We start from the raw sequence: 17510 nt of genomic DNA on the forward strand, positions 1-17510 counted from the left end.
CAGCAGCCACTGTGGCTGACCTTGGTGCTCCTCACGAATCAGCCAAGCACTCAGCTCGAGCCCAGGCAGGGGAAAAATCACTGTGAATAATTTCTTAATGCTTTCACTGAGGAACAAAGAGGGAGGGTGAGGAAAGGGGTCAGGGGGAGAGAGAGAGAGAGAGAGAGAGGGAAAACCGAGGAGACAGAGGAAGACAGAGACATAGTGAAAAGTTGAAATGGATGATAGTGAGACAGACAGCAAATAAGAGAAGAAGACAAAGAGAGAGGAGAGGAAGAGGGGCGTGATGATGCATAAAGTCAAAGTAAAAAGGAGGAATGGATGAAAGGAGGGTTGAACATAAAAAAGGGAGGGAGGAGAGCTGTGTCCGGTGTCCTGGGATCATGCTGCAGTCTACATTATTCATCGCAGCACCAGATTCATCCAGGGTGACTTACAGCGCTCATCATTTACATGCCATCACCCATGAATTATTAAAATAATGACTTGAGCGTCTGATGAACCGTAAAGTGTAGGGGTGAGGTCCCTGAAGGGAAACATTGACTTAGAGGTCAGTCACAGGAAGCTACACCCTGAATAAACATACTGTAGTCTCAGAGTGGAGTCGCGTTTAAAGACCGCAGGAAATCTGTTTCATTCTTTACGTTTATCGCGACATGCTTCAGACGCATCCAAGAGAACATAGAACAACAGTCACCGGAACACAGGGAGTGGAAAAACATCCAAACATGAGCACCTGTGTGCATAACAAGTCAGACGGAGAGGTGGGGATTCAATGATGGGGGTATTGATGTGACTGAGTCTCGTGTGGAGCATCAATAAGACAGAAACAAGAAGAAGTGATCACATCCTGGCGTGAGACGTATCTGCAGGTATTACTTAAACACCTCATTTTAAAGTCTGAGTCTCATTACAGCTTACAAACTGCATGCTTCTGGAGTATCTTGCTATTTTAAGTCTTGATCTCTGAAGGATCAAGGCTTGATGAGGGACAGATTTGAAGCGCTTCACCTTATTAAAAAGCTGCGACTCTAAAACTATTAAGCTCTTACTGTAACCGTGCACTCGTGATTTCATATCCTGACTCCGTGCTCCCGTCTGCTGAGACATGATTCCTTCATCGCTGCTCTCTCTGTAGTCACAGTGGAAGTGAAGGCGAGGCTACAGGTCAATTATGCCTGATTCACACCTTGCAACATTTGAAGGAGGACTTTAGGTAGAACTGTTTAGGCAGCAGGTGAACATTTTGTCCTTGACGTTGATGTGTTTAAAACCAGGGGGAAGGATGCAAGCGACTTTGACAAGCATCAAACTGTGATGGTAAGATGACTGAGTCAGAGCATCTCAAAACTGCAGCTCTTGCAGAGTCTTCCCATGTAGGACGGCTCCAACTCTCACCTCTTTTAAATCAAAGACTAAGACTTTTTTTATTTGCCACTGCCTTCCTATCCTAGCTCATTTTAACTCACTTTAACTTAATTTTAAGTTTAAAGCTGCTGTGAGGAACTTTTGTTTTGTATCGATTCTGGCGCCCCCTTGAGGACAAAGTGATACCTCTTATCTCTTGTCCTATACATGCAAAAGTAGTGTTTTCAACAAAAGCCTCATCCTGTTGTCTTTTAACAGTCAACTTTATCAGGCAATGTGATTATTTTCCATGAAAACAGTCAAATAAAGGCTGTTTCTGAAGTAAGATGTCCTTCCTCTGGTCTCACACCTACCCCTCAGAGCAGTTTCAGGCATTAAAAATGACAATAGAGAAGGTGTCAGTGTTGTTACTGATGGTCTTGTTTGCTATTGAAGGTCATAAAGAGGCATCGGTATCATTTTCAGTCTGTTTCTCAGCCAGTTCAAAACTCCTCACGGGGCCTTCAACATATTTCTAAATTTCCTTTTCTTTTCTGTTTTATTATATTTGTCATTTTAATTGTGCTCTTTTATGCTTGTCTGAATGTTTCCAATGCTTTTAATGCTTTAACGTAAAGCACATTGAGTTGCCGTCGTGTATGAAATGCGCTATACAAATAAAGTTGCCTTGCCTTGGTCTGCAGTCACTAGCTACTCTAACTGGTCCAAGGAAAGGAAGGAAAACTGTTGAACTGGCAACAGGGTCATGGGCAAAACTTGGGCCGTGTGATCCAAGAGAAGAGGTCGAATAATTCAGAATGGTCAGAACCAAGCGGCAACATCCAGTCTTAAAATTTGAAGCCTATTCAGAAGTTTTAAAAACTGCAGTTCATCGAGCGTCCACTAGAGGCTGGCTGCAGAAACACCAGAAACCACATACACACCCATTCAAAGGAGACGATCTTTACAGCAGAAATAAACATGTTTACAGCCTGGTACAAAAAACTGTTTAGGTCTAAATAGCTCATTTATCTATCAGCACACACTGTATGGGGGTGAATTTTTGCAAAGCTGACTTGATTTACAGGCGGGCACCCTGTAGCTGTTAGCTAAAAAAGCTAAAGCCCCACCTCTTTACCTCACACTGGCTTGTACGAAGTTAGATTGAGTTCAGCATTTCCAATCTTGCACCCTCTGATGGTCGGCTTCAAAACAGCGCTCAAGAAAAGAAGGGTGATGTCATGGATACTACGTCCATGTATTAAACAGTCTATGCGTGACACATGTTCCTGTCCAAAGTGCCTACAACCGGCATGTAATCATCAGAGCTGGACCACAGAGTGATGGAAGAAGGTCCAAGTCCAAGGTGATGACTCAGTCTCCAAATTACCAAGATCTCAATCCAATCGGACAAACAGGTCTGATCCATGGAGGATCAACCTCACAACTTCTAGGACTTAAAGGATCTGCTGATAACCTTCACTGGAGTCCATGTCTGATAAGGTCAGGCCTGCTGAGAGGGGGTCTGCAAACTACTAGGCAGGTAGTCATAATGTAAAAGCTGATGGGGGGGGATATTGAGCCATAAAAAGATGTACGTTGCACAGAAATAAAAATATATATTGCATTGGTAGAAATGTAGCTCTAGCGAAAGTTCAGACAGGAAGACTATAAAGCAATCACAGCAGCTGTTTAACTCTCCTCTCCCTCGTTCAATAGCTCACCCGCTTCCAGCTGCACGCTCCGGAGCTGTCATTGGCTAATCAGCAGCTGCGTCATCCAATAGTTCAGTGGCACGCCCTTATCGTCAGCCTATCAACTTTCTGCTGTCTTTTTAAATGCGTCTCTCTCTCCAGCTAGTTCCTTCTTGCATTGATGGTGCGCACCCCTCCAACTCCCCATCTCCACCTGGTCTCTGCAAAGTCTTCAATTCCTTGGATCATCAACCACCACCACCAGTGTCTGGACTCTAGGGGGATTTCTTCAGCTGCCAAATTCATGCATCCTACGCTCACAACATTATCCCCATAGAGTCCTTACGCCAAAGATTTCTGTCAAGTTTCATCATTCATTCAGTTGTAATAAATAATCTTTAATATTCAAATTGTGTCTCTCCTGATTGAAATGTATTTATTTCATGAGAGCAGGGGATAATTCCCTGGACAATGAGTGTGTGTGTGTGTGTGTGTTGGGTGGGGTTTGGGGTATTTTTGATATCCTGGGATTTTAAGAGTGGTTACGTCAAACCGGACGATAACAGCCGATGAGAAGACAGTCGAAAAGGACATAAAACCACAAACTAGTAAAGCCCATAAACATTCCAGCACTGAGAACAATGTTAGCCAACATACCGATGGTAAAACTTCACCTCCAGTTCTCACTGAAAAACAACGTTAACTGCTTTGATGACTGTCTCCACATCCTGGATGAATCAAACTTACTGTTTCTTTCTCACTGCAAAGTAACAACCACTCCGTGAAGTGTGCGCCCTCTTCCCTGTGAGATAACCTGAGATTATACGAGGTCACATCAGGAGGTGCGTTGCTGCTTCCGGCAAACAGGATATTCTTAATGGTATCCTGTGGTGTGAACATGTTTCAGATTACAGAGAGGATATCTGTGAAGTTTTTCTGATGTGTGCAATGCAACCCATTTCAAAAGCAGAGTCTGAACCCTGCCCTAACCAGACTAAGCATCCCTTTACTGACAGACGTACACACATTTATGATTAGATACGTGGAGCGGTGGAGTGCATCCTCCTGGTCTTACAGATCAAGACACCCACAATGAAGAACACACTTTTCATCACATTTGTGGCTCTCTCTGTGAGCGCTCATTATGAACTGCTGTGACCGAGCAGGTCTTACCTTTGTGCTGGAGTTGGTGCCATACAGGCAGTAGAGTCTGACACACACATCCCTGGCTCATGGCATTTTCCATTCACCTGTCAGAAACAAGAAGAGATCCATACATTAGCATTAAAACCACAGCAGCATTGCATTGAAGTCTATAGAGGCAACTACTGCCTCCAGTAATCAGATCAAAGCATGCATAGACGTTTTATTCCTCTGTATATGTTTTAACTTTGCAAATTAAGGCAACAGAGAGTGAATCATCCTTCTAAGTTTGATTATCCCTGGGGTCAATTGGACCCCATTCAATGTTTAACGTCTCTAAATTAATGACTAACATCATATTTCCTGACTTTTCCTAATTTAATGGGGACAACTGGGAAAACCTAAAATTAGAATGTTGATATGTTCCAATTTCCTGTAAAAAAAAATGTACGCATCAGTGTTCCTTGGGGTCAATTTGACCCCAGGCTGTTTTAGCTGTATACAATTAAAGAAATATCAACATTTGACATTTGTTTTGGTTGTTTTGGATGATATTGAGGTCACTATAACCAAGGACACTTCCGCATGTGACTGCAGGAGCCAGGATCGAACCGCCAACCTTTACATTGAGATATATTATTTCCAGACACCATGTCTCTGAAGACATTCAATGATGAGTCCTGCGTCATGTTTTGACAACATAGAAACAAGGCAGGGCCGACGAGAGCAGCAGTATGATGCAGTATAAGCTAGCTACCTTATGGACAGAGCCACGCTCATCTTTGCACTATTGCACGTTATGTTTGTCTATTATTTCCTTATTGCACTCGTGCCTTTTGTACTTAAATATATATGGATTTTATTAGTACTTGATTTTTAGTGCCTGTCTATTTATGTTTGTACAGGGAGTACGCAAAAAATACCGGAGTCAAATTCTTTGCATTCTTGAGAGACATTGTGAATAAAGTTCTTTCTGATTCTGATTCTGTTTTTCAAATAAAGTCCTTCTAAATGCTTTAAATTGTGTTTATGCTTGAAATATATTTTATTTAAAGGGCTATTTAGATAGTCAACAAAGAAACATAAAGCACCTGACACATAAACCTGGGTAACAGTTTCTGGATGTTTAAATTGCTGTGGTCAAATTGACCCCAAGGATAAAACATGTTAGTAAGTTTGAGGGTAACAGGAGGGTTAAGGACCCAAAAAGAAGAAGTCTGTCTATAGTTAAAGTTTAAAGTTCTGCAGCTGTTGCAACACTGCCCACATGTTGATCTTAAAGTAAGGCCCGCCTCTTATATAGCAGACAGCCAATCATAATGCAGGCATTTGGGATGCAATTTGGGGTGGCAAATGAGAATCTAAGGGGGGCAAGGCCACCCCTCACCATCCTCTGGATCCACCCCTGCCTCTTTAAATGACAAATTATCAAGAGTATGTCATTAATGTATATTCATAAATCTGAGATAAGAGTATGAGAGTGTTTATTGTGGATCTTCATGTGTTTGGAAGTGTTTGGGTTCTCCAGGCCCTGAGTCAGTTTCCACTCACATCCTCCAGAGACAGTAACAGTAACATCAGTGCGAGTAACAACAGTCCACATAAGGTATTGTTAGCATTGTTCTATATTTACTGCTGCCGTGCAGTGATCACTTATACTGTCGGCCATATATAGAACATCTCATAGTTTTACAGTGCATGGTGATTATAAAACTAGATCCAGGTGTCAAATTAAAGGCTGCTGAAGCCTGGAGGTCTGGTAGAGTGGAGCCTCTAATCTCATTTTATGAACTATAATATTCTGGTCACGTGAGCCGGCTCTGCCTCTCTGGAGGACAGTCTTTTTCGCTTTGCCAATTACTGTAGCAGCTGAGGAGAAATATTTGGGGTTAAAGTTGTTTAAAACATGGAGGGGAAACAGAAATGCATGACTGTGAATGGATGTTAAACATAATGGCTGTCTTGCTTTGTACTCCAGCTTTCTGGTGCAGCTGACAGAAGTGTCTAGAGGATGTTACTTTGAGAGGCAAAGGACTGTTATAGATTTGACACTCAAAGCTTCCTCGCCTAAAGGTCTGGGCTTTATGTTGGGATTCTCCATTAGCAGACAGACTAAGCTAGTAAGGACTGCAAATATTGTTTTCGTCCACATATTATGAAAAGCTTTTCACAAATGTTTATGTTTATTTATTTGCAGAATTAAAAAATACACACAAAAAAAGAACAAACATATTTAATATACAGAGCAGGAAGAGGCAGGAAACGCAGTTTATTTGAAGCCTCCACCCAAATAATGTTCTAATGTCAAAAATTAATAAAAATATATTAAATTGACAAACATAGACAATAGTTGATACTAAAAATAAAACGCAAAAATATACAAAATGAATAATTAATATAAATACTATTACATCAACATAATTTGAAATTACAAAATATGATTATGATGTCTATGAGTATGTTGAGCATAATTAAAGGCACTATGAGGAGTTTTTAACTGGCTGAGAAACAGACTGAAACTGATACTGATGCCTCATTATGACCCTCAAAAGCAAACAAGACCATCTACAAAACACTGATACCTTCTCTGTTGTCATTTTAATGCCTGAGACTGCTCTGAGGGGGTAGGTGTCAGAACAGGTGATTGACATCTCACTTTAGAAACACCCTTTTTTTGGTTGTTTTCATTGCAAATAATCACATTGTGCGATAAATTTAAATGTTCAAAGACAACAGGATGAGATTATTGTCTGAAGACACTTATTTTGCATGTACAGGACAAGAGATAAGAGGTATCACTTTTGTCCACAAGGGGGCGCCAGAATCGATACAAGCTAAAAGTTCCTCACAGCAGCTTTAAATAACACTGGTTAAAGTTTTTTTCGAGCATTGTTTAACATTTTAAACAGTTTTTCGCCACATTGGATTAAATATTCCAGAATTTGGTTTCCCCTGAAACGTATTGAGGAGGATGAAGAAAGTTTTACCAGTTGAATAAGAGTGGACCTGTGAATTTAATTTGAAGTAAGACTTGAAGTGATCAGGGATATTCCCTTCACATTGTATTTTATACAAAAATATTGTCACAGTTCAGGGAAAGGCACAAAAAAAAAAAAGGTGCAGGACCCAAAATGCAGATTCAACATGAAACGTATTTAATAACTAAAACTGAGATAAAGCAAAACTTACTTTAGACAAAAAACACTTGTAACAGGAACACAAGAACACAGGGTACGACTTCACATGACACAATGAACTGACACAGAAGGGAGGAAACACAGAGGCTTAACAGACAGACTGGGGGTGCATCTCAAAGCTCTAAACGTCCATCCTCGCGTCTCTTCCTCGCGTCTTAGTCCCGCCCACCAGAGATGCGAGGAAATGAAACCAGAGGAGAGAGGAGAGAGGAGATTTGTATTTAGAGAAATGAGACGTCCTCTCCTCCGGAGCGTCACGTGAAGCGACGTCGGTTTGTGATGACGGCTTTAACAGCTGTTTGTGTCTGCACACATGTTCACTGTAATAACTCTGATAAATATAAACAGTAACAGAGCTCTGTCTCTGTGTTTACATGTTTAACACACACCTGCACATGAAGAGAATCAGCTCTCTGTTTATTCTGTCCTAAAGCATCGCGGATCGATTCACAGGTAAAATGCCTCATTATTAAATTATTTATTACTTTAAGGGAAAATAGAAACCATGCAACTCTTTTTAAACCCTGTGCTCATTAATGATCAGCCTCGTATGAAACTTTATTAACCTGACTGGAAATATAACAAGTGTTTTTACTAACAGACAAACTTAACTGTCAGACTTCTCTTCATGAAGAAAATGAGAACAAATGGGGAAACTAACAGGAGGAATAACTGATCATTGATATATATTCTATCAATGATGTTAGACTCTATTACTCTATTTCATTAGACAGTGAATCTGACAAAAACAATCAGATATAACATCCATCCTCTGTTATATTGAATTTATGATTTTGCGATCAGTATTTTGTTTTTAAAATTCACATCAAACACTTTTCAATCTCAGCTCATCACACACAGACTGTTTAGAAACCGACGGATGTTTATGATCTGTTTCAGGGCACCCTTAATGACTGTTTTAAGGTCCGTCTTTGCTCTGTTATTAAACTCAGCTGATGTTAAGTTTCGGTTAAGTCCGAGCCACTGCAGCATCCAATCGGTGAGTGATATTCGATAAGGGGGCGTGTCTGTCAGAGAAAAGACTTCCGCAAAGTCTGCTCTCATGTTTCCTCGATTATCCCTCCTTGGATCAGTCTCCTCGCTCCTCGCTCCTCTCTCCTCCAGCAGCGTTTAGAGCTTTGGGACGCAAGTTAAAATGGCGCGTCAGTAAGTACTTCCGGTTCGACCGAGGAGCGAGGAGCGAGGAGACTGCAGTTTAGAGCTTTGAGATGCACCCTGGGTAACGAGTGAGGACACACAGGTGAGACTAACGAGGCACAGGTGAAGACGATCACAGAGGTGGGAAAACACAGGAAGTACAACTAAACTTAACACACAAGACTATTCTACAAAACAAAACTCAACTCAACTCAAATGTATTTATATAGCACCTTTCATACACAAAGACATGCAGCCCAAAGTGCTTCACAGAATAACAGACAGAAAACAACAGCAATGGTAAAATTATAAAAGGCATGATTTTAAATAAAATACTTAAAAATAAAAGAAAATCAACACAGTAAAATTGAACACTGAAAAACCACTCAAGACCACAAGAAATCGGGTTGCTGGTGGCCTAGCGGTCTAAGCATCCCATGTACAGAGGCTGCAGTCCTCGTCGCAGGGGTCGCCGGTTCGATTCCCGGCCAGTCGACCATTTCCTGCATGTCTTCCCCCACTCTCTACTCCCCACATTTCCTGTCTCTCTTCAGCTGTACTATCTAATAAAGGCAAAAAGGCCAAAAACATAACTTTAAAAAAGACCACAAGAAATCACACAGAGAGTAAAATGACAAAATACTAAACACATAAGCATGACAAGAAAACACAAGGTAAGCACTACAGAATAAACCAGGAAACTCAAAGACAGATACACAGACATGAGGGTATAGAATAAAGGAGAATATATAATACAAGGGAAGTCAACACGTGAAAAAAAAAGACCCTAGGAACGAAATAAACCTGAACAGGGATGAGGAAAAACCCCAAATAACTAAAAGAAAACAAGGAACAGACCAAAACATGACAAATATGAGTCATAAATGTTGCACTAAATATCAAAATAAAAGCATAAACTGTGCAATAAAAAGCATGCAAAAGTAGAGGAACAATAAGCAGGCACAAAAAATAAGTGTAAAACTGGGAAAACATGAAACTTAAGTTTGATATATTCTTTAATGAATTCCCCCAAAACATAATTTCCTAAGTGATCCTTCAAAGAGAAGAAGGATACACACATTCAGTTTTTGTTGGAAATTTATAACACTTGGATGCTCCTTTAGCTGCACACTTAAAGATTATTTACTAAGTATATCATGCTGTCATAACACAGTTCAAACAACTTCTAGTTATTAAAATAATCCATCTATCTAGCTGTTACTTTCTAAAATGTATGTCCGGAAGTAATGTGTGCAAATAAACATCGTCCATGAATTTAAAAGTGCAGCACAGAAGGACAGATTTGTTTTTATACATGTATTTACGCGCTGTGAAGCTCCTTCAGGACTTAAAGCATTTCTATCCAAGGTTCTATCAGCAACAGAGTCCTTTCAATGAACAAGCAGCACAGACAGGTCAGAGAGCCTTGACCGAAGCTAGCTCTATGGGTTTCTGAGGAGACTGCGGTGACAATAAAGAAAGAAAACGTACACTTTTCAGGACAGAATATTCAAAGATTACTTGTTCTCAAGCTCAGCTCTGGATCCTTACAAAAAATATATCTTACAACTGTCTAAAGTTCAAAGTCAAATCATGCAATTTAATTATATTTCAGAGCTAACATGCCCTCTGGCAGAAGCTGTCAATGAGACTTGGTAATAACACAGGGGGAAGAAGCCTTACATTTGATGATAACTGGATAGAAAGCTTGAGCTGCTTCATTCAACAAGCACAGACTACGTTATTAATGTCCAGCATAATTAGCCTTTGGAGAAGCTTTTCTTCACCAGGCAGCTTTGGACTTTGTGACTGAATGCAAAGGGGAGATTAAGGTTTCAGGCTGACTGTAATTGGTCCAATTTACAGCGCATTATTTGGGAGAAATCGAAGTTACAGGATTAGAATTCAAGACCAAAGTCTTGTCCATCCTTGAGAGAATCCATCCCGTCCATTAGATCACACAGTAAATTAGGAGCAGCTATGAGACAGAGGGGCCCATGGTTACAGTTCTCAGTCTGTCAAGCACAGAAAGATCCAGGGCAATGTTGTGATCAAAGGAAGGCATGTCTATATGATGAAAATGCTAATCATTAATTACAGCTAATCATCGCAGTCAGCTGAAACAGGGTGTAAAACATCTTTGATCTTTGAACTCGCCTTTGAAACTAAAAAGCTGTGTTTATGCAGGTGTAAATGCATCTTGACCCGGTTTAATTAAAGTAATTGGGTAACGTTGTGCAAGCCGTTTATATGCACTATAAATAGTAAGGGAGGGGATTGCAGTGTTAGTCATGGAACCATGCCATACGATACGGTGCAATATGATATGATACAGTGTGATACAATACAATGCGGTGCGATATGTGCGATACGATATGGAAGGATACGATATGTGCGATACGATATGGAAGGATACGATATGATACGATGCAATGAAGTCCAATACCTTGGTCATATATGGTAGGATACAATATGATACAACACAAACTATACGTTACATTGCAGTGTGATGCAACGGAGCGTGATGCAATGCGGTGCAATGTGATAGGTGCAATACAATAATATAGGATGCGTAGCAAAGCGATGCTTAGCAAAGTGATGCTTAGCAAAGTGATTCGATGGAAAGTGATGCTTAGCATAGCGATTCGATGCAAAGCGATTCGATGCAAAGCGATTCGATGCAAAGCGATTCGATGCAAAGCAATTCCATGCAAAGCAATTCCATGCGAAACGATGCGAAGCGTTGCAAAGCGAAGCGATGCAAAGCGAAGCGATGCGATGCAAAGCAATTCCATGCAAAGCGATTCCATGCAAAGCGATGCGAAGGGTTGCGTTGTGAAGCGTTGCGAAGCGTTGCGAAGCGTTGCGAAGCAAAGCGATTCGATGCGAAGCGTTGCGAAGCGTTGCGAAGTGATGCGAAGCAAAGCGATTTGATGCGAAGCAAAGCGATTTGATGCGAAGTGATTCGATGTGAAGCATTGTGAAGCGTTGCGAAGTGATGCGCAGCAAAGCGATTCAATGCGAAGCGTTGCGATGCGAAGTGTTGCGAAGCGATGCGAAGCGATGCGAAGCGTTGCGAAGCGTTGTGAAGCGTTGCGATGCGAAGCAAAGCGATTCGATGCGAAGCGATGTGAATTGAAGCGATTTGATGCAATGTGAAGCAACTCGATGTGAAGTAATGCGATGTGAAGTGATGCGAAGCGACACGATGGTTTGCGAAGCGATTCATGCGATACGATGCAGTGCGATTTAATGCTGTGCGATGTGATGCAATGTGATATGTGTGATAACTCTGGTTTAACTGGTCAATTGCAAGCAAGTCATATGATGATAAATCATGAGATCTGGCTCAAGGTGTAAAAGATGCTCATAAATGTTAAAGTGCAGGATTAATGTCATTTAGTGCCTCCTAGAGGAGTCATAAAGTGGTCACAGTGGGTCCAATTAGAAGATAAATCTGGTTAGAGGGCCTTAGTATAATTTTAGATTAAAGACACAGGCCATAAATGAATTGCATCAAGAGTCAGTGCCATATTTATATCCTACAAAGGGGGACAATATGTATGGAGCTTTTTTGATGCAACAGGAACCACTTTAAGCCTCAAGTGGCCACTGGAGGAACTGCACTTTTTGGCACTCAATGTTGGCTTCATTTTCCAGCCCAGGAAGCTGCTGCTTGGATCCAACTTGATCACTTAAATTATCCTAAGATGTGCCTTGGCAGTGAGGTGAATGTACACTGGGGGGTAATATGTCAGTGCTTTGTTTTCCAAAGAGCTCAACCCGGACCACTTAAGAAGATTAAGTAGAAACTTAGGTCAGGTGGATCAGAAAGACATGTGTAACACCTCCGTGTCATATGTCTTACTAACACCTCGGACATGCCTAAGAGCCGATGAGGGGCTTTTAGTTTGAGTTTTTCATCCTTGTGCATGCTCAAAGAGGTTGGTGAGTAATGTAATTGTGGTGCAGGAGATGAAATTATCTCACCCTTCACAAGGTGAGGGTGTGTAGTGACACTGCAGAGTTTCAGCAAGGTACACAATGTGATGTTGTAGACTGCAATGCTTTTGTAACATCCCACCACAAATAACGTCTTCATTGGACGCTAAAAGAACATTTTTGAAATAGTGTTTGATTTGATTGACTTTATGATTTTGGTTTCAGAAGAGATTCAAATAAGACAACCCTTTCTTCCTTCTGGATGCCAAATGTTGCTTCCTCTACATGAGGACAAATCCTCAGTTAGACAGGCAGGACGTTCCTGGTTCCAGATAAGCTCTAATTGGACGATCCCTGTTGGTAGAGGGATGCAACAAACTGTCAACTTGACAATGAAATTTCTCCTTCAGATCATAATAAGCGTCACATTTCCAGACATGATAATGAGAACATCACCTGGGCGTCCTGAATGGATGCTTCAGCACTGTCTCCGACTTGTCTCGGTCACCGGTATTTCCTTTCAGTCTCAAACAAGGTTCTCTTCCCTTTCAGTCAGATGTCAGCTCCCCATGGTAACATATTATTCTTTAACGTTACATGCACTGACTGACATTTACAAGGGCACATACTTCTTTTGTGTCTTTATCCATGCAACAACTAAGACTTCTCATTCAGGATATGAAGTTTAGGCAGCAGAACTATGCAGGAGAAATGTATTCCTTTCCTGATTTGAGCTGAGACTGCACCAGCAAGGCAGAAAACTTTTCAAAAACCATGAAATGTGTTGAATAAAGTTGAATTATAATGAACTATGTGAAGTTTCTTTTGTCTTTTTCTGCAGACCTGCAGACTTAGGATATTGTTGTCTCGACTAACGCCCTGTTTCGCACACACCTTCCTCTCACTAGCTCCTTTCCCTCCCTCCTCCCTTTTGCATCTACTTCTCCCAGTCTCTTGCCCCTCTTGCACTCACGCAAAAAGAGATAATGAAACACCACAGAAGCGAAACACCACCCACACACTCACAGACACACTGTGGGAAAACAATAGAGCTGACTGTCCTTGAAGAGGGAAAATTAAACAAAAAAATAACACAAAGCCAGCAAAAAAATGCTCAGTAAGCCCTTGGTAATTAATTAAGAATGTTCAGATTTAGTCATGGCTTAATACCCAGCAGTGCCGTGCTAAATTGCAGCGAAGTGAGAGCTAATTAAGCCCGACTCTTAAGTCGTGATGTGTTTTATTTATGACTGCATTTCTGGAATCTTCCCTCAATTTATGTGGCACTACCATGGTGACCAGGAAATCTTACACTCCCGGTCACACTTTAAAGTCTGGGTGTCACCAAGCATTCATAAATCTTATTATTGGGTGGAATGAGTATGTTAATAATGTAGAACAAGAACAGTTTATGAATATTCATAACCCCCTATGATAGATCTTGGTGAGTCGTTAGGAGCTGGCTCGTCGCTCGGCCCTGGGCAGACAGCTCATTCTTAAAAGCTATGCATCATTTGAAGGTGTCAGCAAGGACTGTCTTGTCTGTAAAAGCACTAAAGTGGCTTTCAGTCCTCCAGTAAAGCAGTCTGAGCTCTGTGAGACAACTTGAGAGCTGTGCATCTGACACTGCATCACATTATTATTACACAGCTGTGTTAAATTCTTTATCCAGGTTGGCCAGGTGGCAGTCTGGGATCTGCTATTTTTGTATGACAGACAAAACAGCCCACTTACTGAGAGGAGCTTTAATGGGACATTCAGGAGTCTGTATCAGAATCATGTCTGGGTTAAAGAGGAACTGGAAAGACCAATAACCAATGAAAACTTAAGGAACATTGGACCGTAATTCTAAGCTTAACTGTACATTTAAAGACCTATTAATAACAATGGTGTCCAACCAATTTCTAGCTAACGTTACGTTAGCAAAGAAGCATTTCCTGGTTAAAGAGAAACTAAGAAGACAAAGTAGTTAAAATTAAGTGGGACATATAGGTATATATGCATTTTTTTAAAGTTATGATTAGGGAATTTTTTTGCCTTTATTGGATAGGAAAGTTGGAGAGTGGAGAGTGGGGGAAGACATGCAGCAAATGTTAGAGGACGGGAGTCGAACCTGCGACCGCTGCAGCAAGGACTGTAGCCTCTGCATATGAGACTCTGGCTTAGACCACTCGGCCAATGGCGCTCCTGGACATAGTTTTTGGATGTTGTAATATGCTCTCTAATACCTTTGCAGTAGCTTTACATGGTTTACAGCTCAATTAACTTTCGTCTGATTGGCCAGCTCTTTAGAATTTAGATAGGAGAGAACAGCGGATAGAAAGGGAAACTGGGTGAGAGAGTAGGGGAATGATATGTGGGAAAGGGGCAGCAGGCTGGAATCGAACCCGGGCCAACCACTATGCCGCTAAGCGACTTAACCATAAGGCCAAATTTGCGCCCAATGCATTCCTTTCAATGATTTGTAATTACAGTGCATATAAGCAGTGGCAGTGTAAAAAAAAAGGAGAGACAAACAAGAGTTTGTGCACCACTGGCAGAACTAAACAGCAACAACTGTACTGTTATTATCATAACCCCAAGCCCCTCCCACCCAAGCCTTCCATGGCTTTTCTAAAGAAAAAAACAACAACAGTTCAATGATAAAAATTATATCAGTTATAAATAAATGATAAATAGAAATATAATAAATTATCAAAAAAAAGGGGGGTTTACAAAAGTCAATGTCAATGAATAATAAATAAATCAGAGTTTCTTTATTCAAAATGACAAGTTATGAAATATGGCCATATGTTTTCTACCCTGAATCTGACCTTGAAAGTTTGTAAGGGGAACAACAAGATAATCTAACGACAAAGAACAAAGCAGGATGTTTCTATTTGGTAAGGGTTACTTTGATTATGCTCTTTTAAGGAGATTCACAATTTGTGATGTCACAAGTTGAGCAAATCTCATGTCCCTTTTACATAATTCTTGAGAGACTTTTTGAACAAGCCATTCAGGGATTACTCCAACACACCTTTCCTTCCTTAGACAACAGCTAACATCGGCATTCAACCAGTTCCTAGCTAACATTACGAAAGCTAGGACGCATTTCAAGGTGACAGGGCAACTGAAAAATAATGAATAGTGAAAATCTGGAAGAAAATTGGGCCGTGCTTTGACATTAAACTGCTTTAGCTAATGTAAGGCAACAACCAACATTTCTGTTTAGCTGTGGCTTGGTAGTAGTGTCGGTCCATTTACATGTCCTTCAGCAAGACACTGAATCCCTGGTGGCACAGCCTGGGTTGTGTGAATGCATGTGATGGGGCTAGGTCATACTGATGGGTGCATTACATACCAGCTTCTGCCATTAGGGTTTGAAAGTGAGTGAATGGGTCAACGTGACATGTAGTGTGAAAGTGCTTCGAGTTGTCAGAGGACTAGAGAAGCAGCTTTCTAAGTACAGTCCATTTACCTTTAACCTTTTACGTTAGCTAGGAATTCACACCTTTGGTACTGTGACCAGTTACTCTTTCAGATGCTGATATTAGCTTTCAGACTCTTCTCAGCTCACTGGAGTATTCGCAAGAGAGTGGCTGAATTCCTACATTAGCTAATGTCTGACTGCTACTTTTAGGTTATGAGATATGTATTTTTAACCTTAAAGGTGACATATCATGCAAAATGGACTTTTTAATGGTTCTCTACCTGAAATATGTGTCCCTGTCTACAAACCCCCCGAGAATTAAAAAAATCCATTCTGCCCCTGTTCTGATTTCTCCACCTTTCTGTAAATGTGTGTGAAACGAGCCGTTTCAGACTTCCCGTGTTTTTGTTATGTAACAACAATATCCGGTCTGTCACGGAGTCAGAGCTCGGAGCTTGTTCAGCCCATAGACTGTATAAATAATACTGAATCCCCTCCTCCGTTTTTCATTACCTGCACAAATGTGTGCTAACAAGGAGCTTAGGAGGGAGGCATGCTAGTTGTAGGCTGTCTTAATAAACACAAAGGTCAGTTTTACTCCCCACGCCTGCAGATTTGAAGATCTAGTGGATGATTTTTATTTACCATGGATAAGTGCTAGCGCTAATTAGCATAGCTACATAGCTACATGTCGTAGCTGTAGCTGTGTACCAAGACACACGTCGACATACTGACAAATAAAACAACAAGAAACACAAAATCTGTGACCAATCCTTCAGAAAAGGTCCCGCTGCCTTTCTGGCAGAGGTCAGTTTTACTTCCCACGTCTGCAGAGTTGAAGATCTAGTGGATGATTTTTATTTACCATGGATAAGTGCTAGCGCTAGTTAGCATAGCCACATAGCTACATGTTCGTAGCTGTGTACCAAGACACACGTCTACATACTGATAAATAAAACAACAAGAAACACTAAATCTGTGACCAATGGTTCAGAAAGGTCCTGCTGCAGGCGCCTCTCCGTCAGGATCAGATTCTGGATCAGATTCAGAGGGTTGAAGTAACGTGATCTCTGAGCAGCCGTGTATATTCAGCCAACATGTAAACAGTAGATCAACGTGCTGGAGAGCCGAGGCACATCCACTTCCTGAGGGGGCGTGGTCAGAGAGAAAACAGAGTGTTCTGAGGAGGACTGAAGAAGAGGGCTTTTCAGGCAGACCAAAATCTGATTTCAAAGTGTTTTTTTGAGCACAAACTTTAAAGACGTGTTTTGGGGACCTCTTAGACCAATATATATTGATGAAAAAAGCATGATATGTCATCTTTAAATATGGCCAGGTTTCCTTCCATTTGTTTGTAACGTATTAAAAGAGAAGCTAAATTTGAGTACATTTTAAAAAGTAAAACCAGTTCTACTGCAGTGTAATCACACCAAATCCAGACCTTATGTCAGTGTATTGATGTATTTGGGTATCTAGTGCGTACATGTGTAATAATCTGGGATAATATATAATGAGCAGGTTGTTACGGTGGAAAGAAACCCCAACAGGTGAAGCAGATGGGTTTGTTGAAGCTCAACCCTCAAGTTCAAATCATTAATCCTTCCTATTGATTTATTT

General features: G+C 40.9%; 1 protein-coding gene across 1 annotated transcript in view; it reads right to left on the bottom strand.

Moving 5' to 3' along the window:
• thrab (thyroid hormone receptor alpha b) overlaps positions 1-17510 on the bottom strand; it is a 482714-nt gene that overhangs the window by 401247 nt on the left and 63957 nt on the right. Inside the window, exon 3 of the mRNA XM_034707682.1 lies at positions 4215-4291. The gene's annotated coding sequence lies outside the window, so the exon portion shown is untranslated. The remainder of the gene's footprint in view (positions 1-4214; positions 4292-17510) is intronic.

This window comes from Notolabrus celidotus, chromosome 18 (assembly GCF_009762535.1).
Source record: "Notolabrus celidotus isolate fNotCel1 chromosome 18, fNotCel1.pri, whole genome shotgun sequence".
Lineage (NCBI taxonomy): Eukaryota > Metazoa > Chordata > Actinopteri > Labriformes > Labridae > Notolabrus > Notolabrus celidotus.